This window comes from Oryctolagus cuniculus, chromosome 12, assembly GCF_051225735.1.
Source record: "Oryctolagus cuniculus isolate XC-2025 breed Fujian yellow rabbit chromosome 12, ASM5122573v1, whole genome shotgun sequence".
In the NCBI taxonomy this organism is placed as follows: domain Eukaryota; kingdom Metazoa; phylum Chordata; class Mammalia; order Lagomorpha; family Leporidae; genus Oryctolagus; species Oryctolagus cuniculus.
This window is the reverse complement of record NC_142878.1, coordinates 6450882-6466192: the sequence shown is the minus strand read 5'-3', so window position 1 is coordinate 6466192 and position 15311 is coordinate 6450882. Positions and strand designations below refer to the sequence as shown.

At 44.0% G+C, this 15311-nt stretch overlaps 1 long non-coding RNA gene across 10 annotated transcripts in view; it reads right to left on the bottom strand.

Moving 5' to 3' along the window:
* Positions 1-15311, bottom strand: part of LOC138844525 (uncharacterized) — a 101181-nt gene that overhangs the window by 7429 nt on the left and 78441 nt on the right. For 2 of the 10 annotated variants that reach the window (XR_016218704.1, XR_016218707.1), the window contains exons 2-4: positions 13885-14075; positions 12169-12436; positions 1852-11754 (exon numbers count right to left, since the gene is read on the bottom strand). This is a non-coding gene — a long non-coding RNA (uncharacterized LOC138844525). Of the gene's footprint in view, positions 1-1851; positions 11755-12168; positions 12785-13884; positions 14076-15311 lie in introns of all 10 variants that reach the window. The other 8 variants (XR_016218710.1, XR_016218711.1, XR_011380429.2 and 5 more) reach the window with 6 other exon arrangements.

The following is a 15311-nucleotide window of genomic DNA, read 5'->3' as shown; positions in this document are numbered from 1 at the left end:
CTGAGCTGCAGAAGATTGGGCCAATTGGAGGGATGAGAGGCCAAGGACTGAGGAAGGCTGGTGGAGAAGCCCGGATCGCAGGGCTGTCCTGCAGCAGATGGGTACTTGGTGGTGACAATGAGGAAGCAAAGCTAGGCAGGATAAGTGGCTTGTCCGGGGCCCCATTGTGAGTTTCTTTGTTTGCTTATGTGTATTCTGCATGCAATTATATATATTTTGTCTTGTTCTTAACCTAAGATTTAATATAGCTTATTCATTGTGCACATCTACTCTACCCATTGCCAAAATGGTTCACTAAACAAGCCATGCACCAAAGTTCAATTAATCCAAAATTTCTGGGTGCAAATCACCCACAGGCTTCAATATTTTTGAAAAACTGCTCAAAGAATGCTGATGTGCAGCAAGGGTTGAAAAACAGTTTTCCAAAGACAGCAAAGAGAACAGACACTCACATCCCTGGGATGCCTGGCACTCATGACAATATTAGAGGCTGAGGCCAAACAAGACAGGCATTGGCAGATTTTTCTTTTTCTGCTAAAAGAAAGTATAAACATATGTTTTCAATGACAGAATTTTCTTCTAGAAGATACACTCAAGTCAGAAAGTAGTGCATGGTGTTTCCATGAGATTTTCACTAAAAAGACTTGTATGACTTGAACAGCCATACAAATCAGTACACATGTGTTGTCCAACGCACAGTTCCAGGGCCACTTGCAGTGCTGGCATCCCAAATGGGCGCCGGTTTGAGTGCAGGCTACTCCACTTCTGATCCAGCTCTCCGCTATGGCCTGGGAAAGCAGTAGAAGATGGCCCAGGTCCTTGGGTCCCTGCACCCACGTGGGAGACCCGGAGGAAGCTTCTGGCTCCTGGCTTTAGATCAGCGCAGCTCTGGCCATTGCAGTCAACTGGGGAGTGAATCAGCAGATGCAAGACTCTCTCTCTCTCTCTCTCTTTCTCTCTGCCTCTCCTTCTCTCTCTGTGTAACTCTGACTTTCAAGCAAATAAGTAAATCTTTAAAAAAAGAAAAAGAAACAAAAAAAATAAATGCACAGTTCTCTAGTGATGTTTCTTGAGAGACAGTTCACAACACCAATACATGATGGAAGGCATTGCTTCAAGAAACTGAGCAAAATGGCCCAGCTACTGTTAAAAAAAAAAAAAAGCTAACATTTTAGATGAATATGAGATGTTTGAACAAACCTCAGGCAGATGCTGAATTGCCAACAACTCATGAAATAATTCTCGAACAAGAACTGATAGTGAAGACAGTTTATGATCTTATTTAAGCCGAGAACCGTCTGCTTTAAACACCAGACATGAACGAAGAAAATGTTATTATCTGTTGCTTGCATGTTAAGGATGAGGCAGTGTTGTGGATTTTTTTTTCCCAGATTCAGCAGGAGGCCAACTCTATTCAAATAAATACAATACTTGCATCTGAAAGTGGGTTTTATTATTTCCAAGAAATGCAGATGCCTGGTTGAGACTCAGAGTTGTGCTTCTTATAACCTGGAAACTGACTAGTTAGAAATCTAGCCAGAGCCACCACCTGCTCAAACATGATTCCAAAACCTCAGCTCACCAGATTGTCCCCCTCACCTGTCTTCCATCCCATGTTTTCCCCTTAGACATTAGGATTGGACCTGTAAGGATAAATACTGGGAAGGAAGAGATGGAAAAAAACAGAGAGAATGAGATTTGATAATGTTATGGAAGAAAAAAAGAATAAGGCATGGAGTAGGGGTTAGAAATTATGTGAGTTTGCAGAGCACCCTAACGCCCAGAAGCAAAAGAATTTTAAGAAAATGTCAGTGATCTGGGATGCCTTTTTTACACAACACCAAGCATCACCTGGGGCATCTGAGAGATGGTGTGAATTCTTCACTTTTCATCTGAATGTTTGGCATCACCTACACATCACCAGACATTCATAGACGGAATGCTGAGAAGATGCCTAGAAAGAGAGAGAAAATCTGAAGGACTTTAACAGAATCCAATTAATCTTATTAATAAGGCAGAAAACTTGAAATCCAAATAGGGGTATATGTGCTTCATTCTGGATCAACAGAAAATACACCACGAAGAACCCTAAACATAGAGCAGCAGTGATTTTGCCCACATGAAAGGGGGCATGAATTAAAACTGCAGCCTCTGCCCCGAGAACATGCTTTGCAATACGAGGAGATTGCTGTCATTGTATTCAGGTGTCTTAATTATATGATTGATGTGTACTTCAAAAGAAAACTCAGAAGCCATAGTGGCTCCAAGGGCATGGGTAGTATCGGAGGGATAAAGCCAGCTTCCCCAGAAGAAAACCACTCGAAGAGGAAGCCTGGGAGGTTTGCATGGCAGAACTAATCAATAATGCCTTGGTTTTATCTATATTAAGTTTAATAAAATTTGATGACATCCATGATTGAAGATCACACACACAATTATGGTGACATCAAAGGTATTCTGTCACATATGCTCAGCTGGAGAAGTACAGCAAACTGGAGTCTGAGTGCCTATGGCACTGTGCACCCCTGGGGAGGATTTGCTCAGTGCCTTCTCCTGTGTTTGCAAAAGGCAAGGTGAACACCCTTCCGTCTCACTTTCCCAGCATTCCCGTCTCAGATTTTACAAAGCAGTGGGTACAAGAGCATGTCTCCAAAATCCAGCAAATAGCCAGACACCTGCATAGACTGGTTCCTTCTTTATCTAAATCCACGAAGCCAGAGGAAGCTGGGTCATTTCAAAGGAGGCTCAGCAGAAAAGGAGGGGGGCAGACTGGTGAAATCTCCACCCAGGCCTTTTCAGAAACGGGGACCAGGGCTTGGCTGTCAAATTTCACATGCAGCAATGCAGAACAAAAGAAGAAAACGAGACCTGCAATTACCTCTGCTTTCAGGGCTCAGCGCAAATCACTCTAATCCCCTGGACTTTGTACCACTGTCATATTCTATTTTCTCTTCAACAGGTGTACAAATTGTTTGGACTGGAACTGAAAAATAGCACTCAGAGCCTACAGGCTGAATGCAAGCAGAGAATCTCATTTGCTTATTTGCTGTTGGTCATCTGGTATTTTCCTCAAAAAAGAGGAATATGTTCCGTTGTGACTTATTTTAATCAGATTGATGGCAGAAAATATTACGACTTTGCTCACAAAAGTGATTCAATCAGGTGAGCATTCCCTGATTTTAAATCAGGCAAGTAAGCAACCGGTGCCGGCTTCAACTCAGCTCTAACAATTCAGGTGAGAAAAATAACGAATCAGTATAGCCTGTCTTACACCTGCGTTCAGTGGCATTTTGTACTTGAGAATCTCTTACAAGATGGATGCCTAAGTGACGTCACACTATAGAAGTTGAGCTTTTATTTTACGTTGCTTTAAAAAAAAAGTTGTAAGTTGTAAAACAAAAAAGGCAATGAAGCCATGATAAATCATTAACAAACCAAAAACTGACTATGCTTCCCAAAGTCATCACTTTTCCTAAAACTATGACTTGGATCCGCTTTTATTATTAAAGCAGAACAGAAATTTCTGGACAAAAGTGAAGTAGTACATTTTTTTACCAAATACAGCTTGTCCATTTCCCTGAGTATGTAAATGATCCAAGACTCTGAACTAGAGCTCCTGGCTCCAAAACCATGTTTTGTCTGCTATACAGCACTACCACTAGTTAAAGGAGTCAACATGATGTCGTGTTTCAAATTTCCTAATTTTTATAGGTTAGCCAATAACATTTTTCTACAGCCATTTAACACAAATTTAGATGCAAGGGCAAGGGGGCCGTCTCCTAACTTTGCAGGAATCTTGGGCTTTGGGTCAATAAATGTCCTCTGAGAAGCAGAAGCCAAGATGAGCTTAGCCATGCAAGAGCCTCAAACAGCTAAGTATATAAAGTCTGGTCTCACTTGGGTAGAATGAGCCAGATCCTGAGAAGATTGCTACTGGTCAGAATTTGGCTTCACCAAGAAGGCACCTCAATCTCTCAGTCCTGGAGAGAAGCAGTGTGTGCACACTGCATTTCCTTGCCGTGTGTGGAGGCACTGTGTTGTGAACTCACTGGAGCCTCCATCCCCAGTGAAGAGGGATATTATTAGCTCTGATTGACCAGGTCTGACGGTAAGAGAGTGAGAGTTAGTGCTACATGAATTACACAGAATGTGTATCAAGATGAAAATAAAAGCTGCAGTGTGCAGACAGAAGAGGTGAAGGGTCCATTGAAAATCAGAGAGATTAGCAACTCATCACATTATTTGTGGGTTATCAGGAGACAGAGGTAATGAAAGTGAGACCTATATCCTTGATCAATAAGAGTTTGACTGCATTTTGAGTTCATTTTCCCCTGCCGAGAGAGAGACAGCAGGCTTACTATTGATCACCGTGTTAATCCATAACCAGACTGGGCCTTAGCCTAGTGGAGCAAGCAGGAAAAATAAGATAATAAGCAGGAACTCTTGATCTTTTATTATGGTGTGCTAGATAAAGAGAGTACGGGGGTTCAAGGTGGAATACTTTATAGTTAACCCTTGCATTCCCTCTTAATTTGGAATGCATGAGATGAAGACATGCAGCCCACCTTACCCTGACTTCCATTTGACATTATTTTGCCTGTTTCCTAACTGAAGTGCATCAAGGCCCCCTTTTAAAGACTGGAGATAGATGCTACTGGGCCAACGAGCAGTCACAATGACAATAGTTCCATAAAAAAAGGAGGAAGCTCCTTCAAACTCCACTCATGAAAGTCAAGAGAGATCAAGCACTGATTTCCTGTTTTTATATTTTGTGTATATTTCAGTTACTGAATCTCATAATCTTTATATACGTGTGTTACCAATAACATATCGCTCTATTGTTTCCTTTATTTTTTAAGATTTGTGTATTTACTTGAAAGGCAGAGTGACAGAGAAGGAGACTAAGAGGGTAGGAGGAGAGAGAGAGAAAGAGAGATCTCCCATCCTCTGATTCATTCCCTAAATGCCCACAGGAGTCACTCCCCAAATGGCCACAGTGACCCAGGCTAGGCCCTGCCAAAGGCAGGAGCCAGGAACACCATCTGTGTCTCCCACATGAGTGGCAGGAACCCAAGCACTTGAGCCATTATCCACCACTTTTCCAGACCCATTAGCAGGGAGCTAGATCGGAAGCACAGCAACCAGAACGCTAACCTGCATTCCAATATGGGATTCCAACGTTACATGCGGCAGCTTCATCCGCTACACAACACTCTATTGCTTCAATAGGGAGTTCCATCTATTTGTGGTTAAGCGAGTGGGGAGACTGAAAGAAGACATTGCAAGTTCTGTTTAAGGCTGCTCTGGTTTCACAAGATCCATCAAGTCACTCAAGCAGGCATCATCACTGATAGGATCATCTTAGAAAGAAGGTCCACTTTTCCTTCAGAATTTCTAGTTACCAACTTGGTCTACATTCAACCCTTGCTATAATTTAGGCATTTAGTGACCTGTTTTTAGCACAGTCACACACACATTCAACACACACCTACAACTCTTGCTCAGTGATTCAATACTTATTCATAATAACTTTTGCTTACACTGATTCTACCACCACTCTCACTAATCCATACAATGCCTTTCTACAAATTGGGAAAATGGGCAAACACAGTCAATAAAGCAACCAGGCAGGAATTGGGTGTCCCCTCATCCCCTTTTCCCATTGTGCTGAGTCCATGACGGTGGCCTTGATGTCTATGCGGAAGCAGTTGAAACAGATGAACTGAACCAGTCCTCTTGTACTTGACAAAGACACAGTTTGGTTTTTGCTCTGTTTCTCATTTAGATGGATCCAGTGCTTATCTGAATTTTCCATCTGGTTCTTCATCCCTCCACCCAAGGTCACTATTAGTAGTAAGTAGAAGCTTATGTCACCCTAGAGTTGAGTATTCAGAAACAAAAGAAGAAAAAGGGGTATGCGTATGTGCACATTATGTGAGAAAGGGGGAGAAGGAGAGAGTAAACACCACTTAAAGTGTTCTAATTTGGAAGCATACTACTTAAAGTACTTTATTTTTTTTTTTTTTGACAGGCAGAGTGGACAAAGAGAGAGAGACAGAGAGAAAGGTCTTCCTTTTTTGCCGTTGGTTCACCCTCCAATGGCCGCCGCGGCCGGCGCACCACGCTGATCCGATGGCAGGAGCCAGGTACTTCTCCTGGTCTCCCATGAGGTGCAGGGCCCAAGGACTTGGGCCATCCTCCACTGCACTCCCAGGCCATAGCAGAGAGTTGGCCTGGAAGAGGGGCAACCAGGACAGAATCCAGTGCCCCGACCAGGACTAGAACCCAGTGTGCTGGCACTGCAAGGTGGAGGATTAGCCTAGTGAGCCGGGGTGCCGGCCAAAGTGCTTTAATTAGAATTGATAATTCCATACAAAAATGAAAAATGTAAGTATAAACTTTTTTTAACGAAATGCTTTGGGATCATTTGACACTTTATCATTGGCTAGCCAGGGAAATTAAACAACTCAAACAAGTTCCTATTGTTATTTATGGGGAAACTAGAACCCAACTCAGGGCTTCTAGGATTGGAACCAGAGATGTTTCCATAAAAGTAAGTCGAAAAAAGACTGAAACAGCATGGGCTACTGAGGAGCTCATTTTGAGAAATCATTAATTCCAGCTTTGAATCACCATATTCAGTGCTGATAATGGATAAGTGTGTGGGGAGCAACTGGGAGCAACTCGGACTAGACTAAGTTACTGGAATTAAGACTTATTCTATGCATCTGCTCTCCCACAATATGGCTCTGAGAAGGGAGTAACAACTTCTACCCAGCTGCCTCCAGTTCAACCAATAAACAGCAGGACCTGCTCCTGATTGGAGGAGAGCAGCGTACTCGGCATGTGGGTAGCAGAGTTGGGATTGGTGGAAGAGGACTATAAAGGAGGAGAGAGACAACATGCACCAGGAACATCTATCTGAAGGAACACCTGTGCAGCCCCCGAGAGAGCCTGCCGGCGGTGTGCCACTCCCCCGCAGAAGTGGGGAAGGTGGCAGGGGGAACTGCCCTTCCACGGAGGTGGAAGGGTCGGTAGCCAACCCGGGAAGAACCAGCAGCAAACCCGGGGAGGGCCGAGCAGACAAAAGAACAGCGCAGGGTCCTGTGTCGTTCCTCCACGAAGACGGGGAGCGACATAATGGTGCCATGACTCAGATATGAAGCCTAGGCAGGGCTTAGTGTCGTTCCTCCACGAAGAGGGGGAGCGACATAAGTGAGTCCTTCTGAAGTGAGTGAAGTTCCTGACTGCTGCCTCAGGAGGCTTGTCAGCATTCATTTACATTTTGTATGAAGAAGAGATTGTTGAACTAGGAGGATTTCCCACTACTCTTGAATAACAAAGTCAACACTGCAAAGATTTCCCTGAAGCTTCCAGAACACAGGCAATGAAGTCAGCAGCATCATGTGGGAATGTAGAGAATTATATCACTATGATTGTGGACCAGTTTGCAGTAACGGATGCCAGAATTTCCATTGGCATTCAGATCTGGCTAAAAAGCCTATGAGAGCATTTTAGGCATGGAAAAACCAAGACAAAAAAACGCCAAGGGGAAAAAAAAAAAACTAAATGAAAGATCTCTGTGAGTGAGATCCCAGTAGAAAGAACGGGCCATCAAAGAAGGAGGTACCTTTCTCTGAAGGGAGGAGAGAACTTCCACTTTGACTATGACCTTGTCTAAATAAGATCAGAGTTGGAGAACTCAAAAGGCTTCCATAGCCTTGGCAACCCATGATAAGAGCCTAGCGTGATTACTGACACCATAAACAAGGGTCAGTTGTTAAGTCAACAACAGGAGTCACAGTGCACTTACTCCCAATGTAGGATCTCTGTCCTTAATGTGTTGTACAATGTAAACTAATGCTATTACTAGTACTGAAACAGTACTTTACACTTTGTGTTTCTGTGTGGGTGCAAACTGTTGAAATCTTTACTTAATATATACGAAATTGATCTTCTGTATATAAAGATAATTGAAAATGAATCTTGATGCGAATGGAATGGGAGAGGGAGTGGGAGATGGGAGGGTTGTGGGTGGGAGGGAAGTTATGGGGGGGAAAAGCCACTGTAATCCAAAAGCTGTACCTTAGAAATTTATATTTATTAAATAAAAGTTAAAAAAAGACTGTTATGAAAAGAATAAAATAAAGTTTGTGATCTGTTTCAATAGGATGTTTCTATGTTGATTTAGGTTTAGTTAACTTTTATTTTTTTTTTAAGAATGCAGTAGGGTCCAACATTGTGGCTAGGTGGGTTAAGCCACAGCCTGCAGAGCCAGCATCTCAAATGAATGCCAGTTCAAGTCCCTGCTGCTCCCTGCTAATGTGCGTGGGAAAGCAGCAGAAGTTGGCTTAAGTCCTTGGGCTCCTGCACACATGTGGGAGACCTAGATGAAGCTCCTGGCCCCCGGCTTTGGCCTGGCCCAACCCTGGTCATTGTGGCCATTTGGGGAGTGAACCTGCAAATGAAAGATTTCTCTCTCTGTCTCTCCTTCTCTCTCTCTGTAACTCTGCCATTCAAATAAATAAATAAGTCTTTTGTAAAAGAAAGAAAGAAAGAAAGAAAGAAAGAAAGAAAGAAAGAAAGAAAGAAAGAAAGAAAGAAAGAAAGAAAGAAAGAAAGAAATCAGGAATAATTGAATTGAGTAGATATTATCAGGAAAAGTTTGTGAAAGCAGAGGAAACCTTGTAATGGCTTTGGGGAAATGCTTAATAAAAATCAGCATGCAATTTTAAATGGAAAAATAATGTTTGATGATTTCTATGCACTGAATGTTTGTGTCCCTCCAAAATTCTTGTTGAAATGTAATCCCCAATGCTGTGGTATTAAGAGTGGGGTCTTTGGGGAAGTGATGAGGTCTTGAGGGTTCTGCCCTGGTGAATAAGATGAACACCCCTGTGAGGGCACAGCCATCGTCCTCTCCAAAAGACGCACAAGGCGCCATATTGGGAGCAAGGGAGGAGCCTTTACCAGACATTGAGCTTGCAGGCCCCTGGATCTTGAACTTCCCAGCCTCTGGCACTATGACAAATAGATTTCTATTCTTCATCAGTGACCCAGCAGTGGCACTTTGTTACAGTAGCAGGAATGGACTAAGATGAGATTTATTTAAACACCAAGAGAAAATCTTCTTATAAAGGTATTGTTTTCTTGACTGTAAAGGAAAAATGGATTTCTTACAGAAAGTAGGACAAACATAAAAACATATGAAAAACAAAATATTTACAGAGATATTGTTGACATTTTGCTGCATAAACTCAGATTATTGTCCTATGCTCATGTGTGCATGCTGACTCTTCAGAAAATTGGAATCATATTATCTTAGTTCACTTTTTTCACCAAGCTTGTATGAGTCGCCATATTCTTGAGCAGTCTGTGAAAAATTTGAGAAAATTATCCTTTTAAATGCAATTTTCCCTTCTATATCAAATTTAAAGTCTATTTCCCCCATTTGTAAGTGGGCTGATGTAAGTAAAAGACATAAGCGACTGCTATTGTGGTGGAATGGGTTAGGCTGCCACCTGCAATGCTGGTATCTCATATGGGCGCCAGTCCAAGTCCTGGCTGCTCCACCTCCAATCCAGCTCCCTGCTAATGCACTTTGGGAAGCAGCTGAAGACACCCAAATGTTTGGACCCCTGACAACCATGTGGGAGACTCAGATGGAGGTGCCGGCTCCTGGCTTCAGCCTGGCCCAGCCCCAGCCATTGTGGCCATTTGGAGAGTGAATCAGTGAATGGAAAAATCTCTTCCTCTCTCTCTTTTTTCTCTCCCTCTCATTTTGAAATTCTGCCTTTTAAATAAATAAAATAATCTTTTTAAAAAAGACATATAAAATCCCTTTTCAAATACTATCATTCAATAATTAAAACATTATTTCTTTAAAAAGACCCACAAAATGACAGTTTCCCACTTTACTTTCATGTAATACTTACTTCCAAGTAGCTTGAGTTATAAGAAATAATAAAAACAAGACCTCTGTGCTGAACAGATCTTTCTTCCTGGGAGCAGAATGAATTATTGCAACATACTTTACCTCTGCCTGTCCTAAGACATTCTCTTAACCACTCCAAATATGCAGAGACCTCATGCACAAAATAAAATGCTTCTGGTCAATATTTTGACCTCAATTTTAAAAGTAGATTGATTAATTGATTGAGTCACATATTTGAAAAGCAGAGAGATAGAGAGACAAAGACAGGGAGGGACAGAGAAAGCTTCCATCCACTGGTTCACTCCCCAGATGGCCACAATGACTAGGGCTGGGCCAGGCCAAAGCCAGGAACCAGGAACTCCGTCTTGGTTTCCCACATGCGTGCAGGGGCCCAAGAACTTGGGCAGTCTTCTACTATTTTCCCAGGTAAACTGGCAGGTTACTGAACCAGATGTGGAGCAGCTGAAACTTGAACTAGTACCTACTTGGGATGCTGGTGTCACAGGAATTGGCTTAACCTGCCGTGCCTCAACACCAACCCATGGTCTCCTCTTTGAACTAGGTTTTTTTTTTTTTTCATTATATATAACGATGTGATTTCAAGTATCAATTTTGTTGTTGTTGTTGTTATTGTTTTTCCTATACCTGTAAAATAAAAATCATAACTCTTGGATTTGGAGGGCCAAGCCTGGTGAAGAGAGCTCTTTGTCACCGAGAATGCAGTATGCTCTGATGGAACGGGTCTTTATCCCTCCAAAGCTAATGAATGTGCACTTTCAACTCAGCTCAAGAATCCTCAGCTGTCTCTGAGGCTCAAATCATTTGCTGCCTTAGAGTTCTGGCTGATTTCTCTTTGAGGTTCAGGGCAGGACTGTGAGCAGGTAGAAGTGCCTGCAAATGAGTGTCTGCTGAACAGGAAGATTCCAGCCTTATGTTTGCTCCACTGACAGCAGTGTTAGCTGCCTGGCACTGCACTAGTCATGCCAGTGCACTAACTTCCTTCTCCCCAGGTCTTTGGACAACAAGCTACTCAATGTAGGCAGTATTAGCCTCGTTTACTAGGTGTGAAAATGAAGACTCAGGGATCTGGAAAACCTAACTGAAATACATACAATATACAGCACAGTAATGATTTACGTTCCTCTCTCTGATTAGGAGGCATGACCATCACCCAAAGTGCAGGGGCCCACTGTCCAGGATGTCAGGAGAGATGGTAGAAACCTGGAAAGGAGAACCTGTGGTCCCTGTGGACCACTTTAATCTGTGTTCAGGAATTAGAAGAATTCAGTCTTCTCCCATGTAATGCTGTGGCGCTCAGGTAGCGAGTGGTATCTCTTCCCTTCACGGAAGCTGAGATTGGGCATCCTCTAATAGCTCCCCTAAACTATCCCACACAAGTAGTCATCACCAAGAGGACTGATGGCCACCCCACCTAACGCCTGTGCCATACAACATCCCAAACACTGGGTTGTCTTTGGAGAAGGCTCCATTACATGTAGCTCGTGCAGAGAGGGGTCATGTGTTGTTGAATCTGTGGTTCTTTATCTCACTGGAGAAGTTGACAAGACTCCCGGAACCTGACTTGATTATGGGGCTCCCAGTTCTCGTTTCACCTGGTCCCACACTCGAGGATGGCAACCCAAATCCCATCTGTTTTGTAGATGCATATGCCATGGTCACAAGGGTGGAGTGAGCTGTTCAGATGCAATGAGGAATCGAAATGAAGTGCTCTCCAGGACAAGGATAAAACACCATTCTTCCTTCCAAATTCCAGACTGCAGATTGCAGTGATGTAATAATCTTCCTCCAAGTTCTCGTCTCTAAAGCAGAAAGAGGGAAACAGAACACAAGCTGGAAAGTTTATACTTTCAAATAGCTTTGCTTTCATTAAGAAACCAATGTATGCTTTAAACTTTAGAAACAGTGAACTATTTACAATTATAATACAGCAAAAAGCTAACAAAGCAACGCGTCGGCAGACCCGTGGATCTGTGTACTGCTTCAACAGTGTTGGAACGGAACAGGCCTGGGGACTCTCTCACAGGCTTGGACCGCCTTCCAATCTCCTCTCCAACTAGAACCTCCGGGACCGCTTCTCAGCCACCTCCTGCTTCTGGGACCAGCCCACAGCGGTTCTGTGGTCATCTCCTCACCGCTGACCAACCACGCCCTCCCAGAATTATTCCACTGAGGTGGAGACTGGTAATTTGCATCTGCCGGCTTTCTACACCCACCTCTCTCTGGGCTTCCATTTCGATCCGACGATGTGGCTCTGGAGGGCGTGGGCCACTTCTTCCAGAAGCTCGAGGCCGGCAAGCGTCTCCTGAAGGCCAGCACGGAGGCAGCGCCCTCTTCCAGGACATGCAGAAGCCATCTCGAGATGAGTGGGGTAAAACCCTCAATGCCATGGGAGCCACCTTGGCCCTGGAGAAGAACCTGAACCAGGCCCTCTTGGATCTTCATGCCTTGGGTTCTGCCCACAGAGACCTGGAGAACCACTTCCTGGATGAGAAGGTGAAACTCCTTAAGAAGATGGGTGATGGCAGGCACCGTGGTTCACTAGGCTAATCCTCCGCCTTGCGGCGCCGGCACACTGGGTTCTAGTCCCTGTCGGGGCGCTGGATTCTGTCCCGGTTGCTCCTCTTCCAGGCCAGCTCTCTGCTGTGGCCAGGGAGTGCAGTGGAGGATGGCCCAAGTCCTTGGGCCCTGCACCCCATGGGAGACCAGGAGAAGTACCTGGCTCCTGCCATCGGATCAGCGCGGTGCGCCAGCCGCGGCGGCCATTGGAGGGTTAACCAACGGCAAAGGAAGACCTTTCTCTCTGTCTCTCTCTCTCATTGTCCACTCTGCCTGTCAAAAAATTAAAAAAAGAAATAAATAAAAAATAAAAAAAAGAAGATGGGTGACAACTTGACCACCATCTGCCTAGGCTGCGCTGGGCAAGAATCTCTTTGAAAGGCTCACCCTCAAGCATGACTAGGACCTCCAGAGCCCAGTGGCCTTGGGGGCTCTCTGCATCTCCTGGTATCCCCAAAACCACCATATTCTAAAAAAGGAATTTTTTAAAAAAATTATTTATTAATTTGAAAGGCAGAGGTACAGTGAGGCAGAGACAGAGAGAGAAAGGTATTCCATCTGCTGGTTCATTCCCCAAATGGCCACAGTGGCCAGAGCTGCACTGATCTGAAGCCAGAAACCAGGAGTGTCTTCCAGATCTCCCATGAAGGTGCAGGGGCCCAAGCACTTGGGCCATCTTTTACTGCTTTCCCAGGCCATAGCAGAGAGCTGGATCAAAAGAGGAGCAGCAGGGACTCGAACCAGCATGCATATGGAATTCTGGCACTGCAGGAGGCAGCTTTACCCTCTACGCCACAGCACCAGCCCCTAGAAGAGGATTTTTAAAATATATATGCCTACATATAAAAACAGAGAATGAAAGATGATATTAAAGCAGAAAAACATTTGGGGCTGGGAAACAAGTGAAAGACTGGCAAATGGATTAGCAGGTCCCAGAAAAATAAATAGCAGCCAAGCATGGGGGAACTTGTGAACCAATATGCATTACATGGAAGAATTTCAAGAGTTTCAAGCAGGGTGGAACCACAGGTTTCTCTGAAACACAATGAAGGTGGGGGAACTGGGACATTAAAATTAGAAAAATTGGTTGAAAAGTTTGCTTAAAAATAAATCAAATTTCTAGATGTCTGCCCCAGCTCACATGGTCAAAAAATGTCCCAACTTCACCCTAGAGAGACAGGACCAGCTGCCACTTTGGTTATGCAGCTCTTAGGAAGAGAAATCAAAACTCAGAGGAGGGTAGGGACGATGTCTGAGGGCCCGCACAAGGAAATGATGTCACTTCTCTTCCTACTCCATCACTTATGTGTGCATATCGAGCTGTGAAAGACCACTGGGGGATGTAGTTGCCAGCTGGGTCATCATATGCTTACCACAGAAGCTCTGGAGGTCCTAGTCATGCTTGAGGGTGAGCCTTTCAAAGAGCTTCTTGCTCTTTACCACAGAAGAGGGGGAGTGGGGGCAGTGCTGTAGTGCAGCAGGTAAAATCTTCACTCGCCATGCTCGCATCCCTTATGGGTGCTGGTTCAAGTCCCAGCTGCTCCACTTCTGATCCAGCTCCCTGCTAATGAAAAGCAACAGAAAATGGCCCAAGTGTTTGAGCCCCTGCCACCCACGTGGGAGACCTGGATGGAGCTTAGAGAGAGAGAAAGAGGGGTTGGAGGTTGGATGGGAGAAGGATACAGTTAGCTGTATTTGGAGGCAAGAAGTAAATGTCTAAGTCCATAAATTCTAGCAGAAATTCAAGAATATTGCTCCAGAAAGGCCAAATGGGACAGATGCTCAATGGATAAGCATTCTATAACAGAGACTCCGGGGAGTGTGGAAGACAAGAGGTAAAATCAAGTGCACTCGTCCCCAGCTGATGCCACAATGCAAAGGAGCAGCAGGAAAGGAAGGAAGCCCAAGGGACTGTGCATTGGCCCCAAAGCAGTATATTGAGTACTGGAAATCTCTTAAACACATCACCAGGATTTCTTGTTCTAAAATTGTCCACTAGAAAATTTTTGTTTTTTTTTTTTTATGTATCATGCACTTTGAATGGGGTCTAAAGTGAAAGGTTAGTGGGTAAGTGTTGAACTCAATAATTAGTGATAATATAGGGTTGGCATCATGGCATAGTGGGTTAAGCCACCACCTGCAATGCTAGCCTATAAAGATACTAGTTTGAGTCCCAGCTGTACCATTTCTGGTGCAGCTCCCTGCTAATGTACCTGGGAAACCAGCAGAACATGGCTCCAATGCTTGGGACCCTGCACCCATATGGAAGATCTAGAAGGAGTTCCAGACTCCTGGCTTTAGCCTGGCCCAGCCCTGGCCATTGTAGTCATTTGCTGAGTGAACCAGCAGATGGAAGATCTCTCTTTCTCTCTCTCTCTCCCTCCCTCCCTCCCTCCCTCCTTCTAACTCAGCTTTCAAATAAATAAAAACCTCTTAAAATCATTAGCAGTGAAAATTCATTTCTAGTCATTTAATAAGAGGTTCATAAAAGAGCAGAAGAAATACTGAAACACTACAGTACACTCATTGGCTACTTCTGACAGCAGCTGGCTGTGTGAGATTGGTAAATCACTCAGCCTCTCTGGGCTTCCATTTCTCTGCCCTTACAAAAACAAAGGCTAGAGTTAAATGTATTAAGTTCTTTTGCCATAAGGTATCAGAACCTTAATGATAATACATTTTATAATTTTCACTTGAGCCAGAGATACTACCCTGAAGACTGAGCCCTGCATGGTTGAAACACAAAACTAAAAGGAGAAGAAATGTTTCATTTGTGCTATCATCAAAATAATCTTCCTAG